Genomic DNA, 6,771 nt, shown 5'->3' with positions numbered 1-6,771 from the left:
ATGGATGGGGGTCAGAGTCCTGCATACGAGTACGCAGGATCCTCCGTGGCCTGGAAATAGAAAGGACATGTTGGAGAGTTACACTTGTTGGCCAACTTGCCGGTGTGGAGACAGAGGGCATGCTGCAACAAGCTGAATTATTTTAGAAATAAAATGCCTTTCTAATGTAATGAGTATAAAGAGTTAATAAAGCTGTGACCGATCCTCACCCATCCAGTTGTAAGAGTTACATTATTGTATTGTCAAGGAAAGGGGTGTGTTAGGGGGGCTGAGCATCTGGGTTTGGTTGGGGGTCCCCACAGTCTGCCTAGGCTAGATGCAGTTAAAAATTCTTATTAGATACACAGGCGGTGTAGCTTGCTTCAGAGCTGGGCTACTACGCTGACTAGCAGACACTGAAGCTTTGGAGCAGACCTCTGAGTAAACAGCTCTTCAGACTCAACCATCTGTGTTACCCCAAGCCATAGTGTATGTAGTTTCTTATTGTTAAAAGTGGGGGGGGGCGACCCAACCCACCTGGAATTGATGATGCCAACGTCTCGTAAAACACAGCAAGGGGACTCCAAAAAGAGTCTCCATTTTTTCCAAAAATTGTGGCACAGACAACTCTTAAGTGGCATCAATTGCCGCAGAGTTGCTTAAAACGGTTGGTGAGGTGATTTTACCAAATCCTCAAGCTTTTAGTCTCCCCAGGATGACACAAGGGTAGAAAAGTCCTTGCGGATCCATGATTTGTTCATCTTTATGAATGTGAGTCTGTCTACATTCTCAGTGGACAGCTGCGTGCGCTTATCTGTCAGCACACCACCAGCAGTGCTGAACACACGTTCAGAGAGAACGCTGGCTGCAGGGCATGACAAGATCTCCAAGGCGTAAGTGGCGAGCTCCGGACATTTTTCCATATTAGGAGTCCAAAATGAGCAAGGGTCCAGTGACACAGTCATGGCTTCGATATTCACTTGGAGATACTCCTGTACCATCCTCTCTAGGCATTGACTATGTGTCAGAATTCTTGTCTCCTGTGGCCTTGCAAAGGATGGTCTAAAAAAGTGGTGAAACGATTCCACAAAATTACTGTTACCAGCAGATACTGTGTTACTGTTACGGTTTGAGTGATGAAGACTTGACAGTCCCACGGCTGGCAAGTTAGAACTGAGATATTCAGTATGTGCACCACTGGTGTTTTGTGGAAAAGCACATTTAAGATTCTGCAACAGCCTCTGCTGATACTCCTGCATGCGTGAATCACTTTATATGGCAGGAATTATTTCGGCAAATTTACTTTTGTACCGGGGATCTAAGAGTGTGGCAAACCAGTAGTCGGGATTACTTCGAATTCTAAAAATCAGAGGGTCATATTGCAGGTAGTGCAGCAAGAAGGCACTCATGTGCCTTGCGCATCCAGGAGGACCATGTCCTTGTGTGTTGGTAGCAAGGTAAGAATCATGCTTCCTTCCTCTGCCCTCGACCACCAACCTCGCACAACAGAAATGTGATAAGGGTCTACCTCATCTGATTAGTCTTCCATGCCCATCGCCAGTTCGTCCTCCACTTCTTCCTCGGGTCCTGCACCTTCCTCAACAGTTTGGCTCTACCATGTGCCCTGGTTAATCCCTCTCCCCCACCCTCCCTTGCCTGCCGCCTTGGTGCTGCTGACCATCTGGACCTTGGAGATGTTATCCCTTCCGCATACGACTCCTCCTCTACTTTCCTCCACCTCCTCTTGTCCCACCACCTAACTCCGAATTCTGTTTAACGTGTGCTCCAGCATGTAAATCATCGGAATAGTCATGCTGATAATGGCATCGTCAGCACTAAACATCTTCATGGCCATTTCAAAACTGTGCAGAAGGGTGCATAGGTCCCTGATCTGAACGTATTGCACCAGGGCTTGTCGGTGCTGCCACTGTTGCTGCAAGAGTTGAATTCCACCGTGTCGGCACATCGCATTTCAGCCGGTGAAATGGAAGGCCCAGCGACTTCTGTAGAGATGTAAGTCGTTGAGCTGCGGGATTCGAATGGCGGAAGTGAGCACACAGCGACCGTGCCCTCTGCAGAAAGCCATCTATTCGGGGATAGTGGGCTAAAAATTGCTGGACAACCAGGTTCAACACATGAGCCATACAAGGCACGTGTGTGACATTGCCCCGGCGAAGGGCCGCACCCAGGTTTGCAGCATTGTCGCACACGGCCTTCCCTGGTTGCAGGTCCAGTGGAGACAGCCATTCATGAAACTGGGTCTCCAGAGCTGACCACATTTCCTCAGCTGTGTGACTCACATTATCCAGACATTTCAAAGTAAACACCGCCTGATGCCGTTGAGCCCTGCTGCCAGCATAGTAAGGAGGTGTGCAGGATTCCTTCTGCGCAGATAGAAAGCGGGTGGCATTACCAGACAGGCTTTGGCTGCAGGTGGAGGACCGAGAGGAGGTTGAGGAGGCAGAAGCAGTGGAGGAACTTCGAGATAAAGAGGATTGACGCACAACTCGTGGGGATGGCAAGATTGGACAGCAGCCCCTTGTCCTGCTGTCACCATAGTTACCCAGTGCCCAGTCAGCGACATGTAACGCCCCTGTCCATGCCAACTCGTCCAAGTGTCTGTGGTGAAATGCACCCTGTCACACACAGAGCTTCTCAAAGAAGCGGTGATGTTGTGTGCGACATGCTGGTGTAGCGCAGGCACACCTTTCTTTGAGAAGTAGTGCCGACTGGGCATCTGGTACTGGGGCACTGCGACGGACATAAAGTCTCGAAAATCCTCTGTGTCCACCAGGCGGAAAGGCAGCATTTCTGTAGCCAACAGAATGCAGATGGTGAAATTCAATCTCTTAGCTTTGTCATGGCTAGGAGGAAATGGTATTTTACTTATCCACATGTGAGGGATCGAGGGCTGGCTGTTGTGCTTAGACGGGGTTGAGTAGGGTGTCACCGGCAAACTGCCGGTGTGTGAGGAAGATGCAGGCGGAAAAGTTAGGTTGCCTTGATCCAAAGGTGGTGCTCTCGATGTCGGAGAGCGCTCAACACCAGCTGGTGTTTCCACTTCCAAATGAAATGATGACCTGCCAATCACACTGGCTGTTGGGGGTAAAGAGGTGGCAGGTCTGCATCCAAAAACATGTGTGACTGCTGTCCCCCCAGTCACAAAGGATGAAGAGGCCGCGGATGCACAAGATGGGGCAGACGGTGGTTGGCCCGGCCCGCTAGGCCGCATTGTAGCACAGTGAGCTTCCCACTGCAAGTTATGCTTCATATCCATGTGACGGTTCATGCATGAAGTACTCAAACTATGGATTTTTTGGCCTCTACTTAGCTTTTGGTGACAAATATTGCAGATGACACGAGTTCTGTCGTCCTTATTGATCTGAAAAAATGCCCAGGCTATGAAAGGCTTAGAGCCCATGCGACCTGAATAGCCACCACGACTCGTGGTCAGAGGCAGAGTTGTGGTTGAGGATGCAGTTGTTGACGTGCTTCCAGTACTCCGTCTCTGTCCAGGAAGGTGCAACATAACCTCGTCGTCAATAGCATCCTCCTCCACCTCCTCTGCAGACTTCATCGACTGGCTGACTGTGGGTTGACAGTAAGTGGGATCTCCAACCTCGTCATTATCACCTTGTGTGTTCTCACACCCGTCGTCCTCAGAGCCAACCTCTTCCTGCCCTGACCGAAAAGTCAAGTTGTCGCTCCAATCAGGTATTTGAGTCTCATCATCGTCTTCATCATTGTCTCCACCAACAGGAGTTACAGTTTGGGAACGAGGGTCTACATTATGCTCAGAACCTTCTTCATCTGGTCCTGGATCCGACTCATAAAGATTCTGGGCATCAGTGCAGATCATTTCCTCGTCTGGATTAACAGAAGCTCTGGAGCAGACCTCCATTTTCCAGGCTATAGTATGAGTAAACAGCTGTGCAGACTCAACCATCGGTGTTACCCCATACTCAGACGGGCAGCTGGAGACTTGGGAGCTGTGAGGAAGCAAGTGTTATGATCTGCTACAAGAGCTAAGGAAAGATAGGAAATCTGTCCCTACAATAGGACTAAGCTGACTCCCTATGATGCAGTGGGCAACCTGTTCCTTGTGAACAGACCTGCCTTCATCCTAGGCTAGTCTGAATGCAGACCTATAGATATAAGGAAGGGATCCCTACAAGAACTAAGGACTGGGATTAAGTTGGACACCTCCTAGCAGAAGTTGTAGAGGAGCAAAAGACAAAGAGACAAAAGTACTTAGAAGTCCAAGGACCAAGCAAACTATAGAGAAATGTACAAAAGCACCTGGCTAGATTAAGAGTCAAGTAACACTGAAGCCAGAAGGGCGGAGCTGGAATAAATAGGCAGATAGTCATGTGACCACAAAATAGAAGAAAACTAACAGGAGGGTTCTAACAGTACCCCCGCTTCTATGAGGATCCTCAGGATCCTCCAGGCCCTGGCCTATCAGGAAACTTCCTGTGAAACGCTCTGATAAGTCTAGGAGCTGAGACATCATCCGCCCTTACCCAGGAGTAATCCTCGGGACCGAAACCTTTCCAAGCGACGAGATACTGCAATCTGCCTCTATGCCTTCTGGAATTCAGAATGCGAGAAATTTCATATTCACCATCCTCCACCACTGGAGGAACTGTGACAGTGGCATCCCTATCCGATACATCAGCTTTTTTCAATAGGGAAACATGAAACACAGGATTAATCTTCCAGGAGGTGGGAACCTCCAACCTAACAGCAGACTGGTTAACTACCTGAAGCACCTTAAAGGGCCCTACAAACTTCGGACCCAATTTCTTAGAAGGAATCCTCAACCGCAGATTCTTTGAGGACAACCAAACCATGTCACCAACGGTAAACAAAACCTCGTGACATTTCCCATTAAAATACTTCTTGGACTTTTTGTTAGCCTCTTGAAAGTTACGACGTACATCAGTCCAAACTCTCTCCAAATCACTGGAAAAATCTTTCTTTCTGTCTGTTCATTAGACTCAGGATGATACCCAGAAGAAAATGACAAATGGACTCCCAACTTGTCACAAAAGGCACGCCAAAAGCGAGTCAAAACCTGGGGTCCCCTATCAGAAACAATGTCGGTGGGAACGCCATGGAGTCTGACAATTTCCTTAACAAAAACCTCAGCGAGTGTGTTAGCGCAGGGCAGTTTAATGAAAGGAACCAAGTGACTCATGTTGCTAAAATGGTCCACGACCACCCAGATGACAGTGAAACCATCAGACACCGGAAGGTCAGTAATAGAGATAAGCGTTGTTCGACTCGAACTGTTCACCAATCTCAAATTCGAGCTGTTTTGGGCGGTGTTCGAGCCGTTCGGCGAACACGAACGATTTGAGAAAAATTCGGCTGTTCGAGGTTATGTTCGATAACTGTTCGTGCACCAAAATCATAACTGGATTTTTTCTCAGTAATGATGAAAATTAATGTTAATACGCAGTTTGAGTGTACAGCGGGGTGGGGGGAGGGGCAGGGGATGGATCTCTGCAGGAATAATGAAGATCTCCATTTTTTTTTCTCTTTCCCGCATTTACAGTGGGGAGGTGCAATCTGTCAGCCTATCAGCAGCGCACACACGGAGCGAAGTGCTTTTTTTCACACAAGCAAGGGCATGTGTCATTGGCAGTGTATGTCACATGTCCTTGCCCTATAAGACCAAGCCATTTTCCCCGTCGCCACCATTTTCTCACTGCTGCAGCTGCGTGTTAGACGGCACCGCTGTTGCTGTGTGCACTATACCTTGTTAATTTCAAGCCAATTTTTGCACAAATCTACAGATAGCTTGGGAGTTGGGAATAGTTGTGATTGCAGTCCTTTTAAGGACTAGGTTACAGCATTTCCTATGACTTTTATCAGGCAGGTCTGTGCTCTTAAATAGATAGATTGTGGGAGTAAAGACTAATTGTAATTGCAGTCCATTTCAGGACTAGGTTACATCAGTTCCTATCAGTTTTTGCCAGGCAGGTCTGTGCTCTTAAATAGATAGGTTGGGAGTAAAGACTAATTGTAATTGCAGTCCTTTTGAGGGCTAGGTTACATCAGTTCCTTTCACTTTTTGCCAGCCAGGTCTGTGCCAGTGCTGTGCAAGTTTTGTTCACAGCATTTGGCTAAATCTAGCAAAGCAAATAGTTTTTTGCCTCTTGCAGTGTGTGTTAGTCAGTGGAGTAGCCTATCTATGTTGCATACTATACCACCTGTGTATAGAATACCAATTTTTTTACTGCACCTAGTGAAGTAAAACCTTTTGTGGATAGCATCATTCTATTAGTCCATCTATACTAACCTCCACCAGGTTGCAAATTCAATATAATTTTTATCTGCATCTAGCTCTGAAAAAATATTTTGGCTTGTAGCAGTGTTTGGGACTTGCTCTATTAGTCCATCTATACTAACCTCCACCAGGTTGCAAATTCAATATAATTTTTATCTGCATCTAGCTCTGAAAAAATATTTCGGCTTGTAGCAGTGTGCTGGACTTGTTCTATTAGTCCATCTATACTAACCTCCACCAGGTTGCAAATTCAATATAATTTTTATCTGCATCTAGCTCTGAAAAAATATTTCGGCTTGTAGCAGTGTGCTGGACTTGTTCTATTAGTCCATCTATACTAACCTCCACCAGGTTGCAAATTCAATATAATTTTTTTCTGCATCTAGCTCTGAAAAAATATTTGGGCTTGTAGCAGTGTGAGGGACTTGTTCTATTACTCCATCTATACTAACCTCCACCAGGTTGCAAATTCAATATAATTTTTATCTGCATCTAGC

The sequence above is a fragment of the Phyllobates terribilis genome, unplaced genomic scaffold, assembly GCF_046119375.1.
Source record: "Phyllobates terribilis strain yellow unplaced genomic scaffold, ASM4611937v1 Scaffold_65__1_contigs__length_7625178, whole genome shotgun sequence".
Classification (NCBI taxonomy): domain Eukaryota; kingdom Metazoa; phylum Chordata; class Amphibia; order Anura; family Dendrobatidae; genus Phyllobates; species Phyllobates terribilis.
This window is presented reverse-complemented; position numbering follows the sequence as displayed.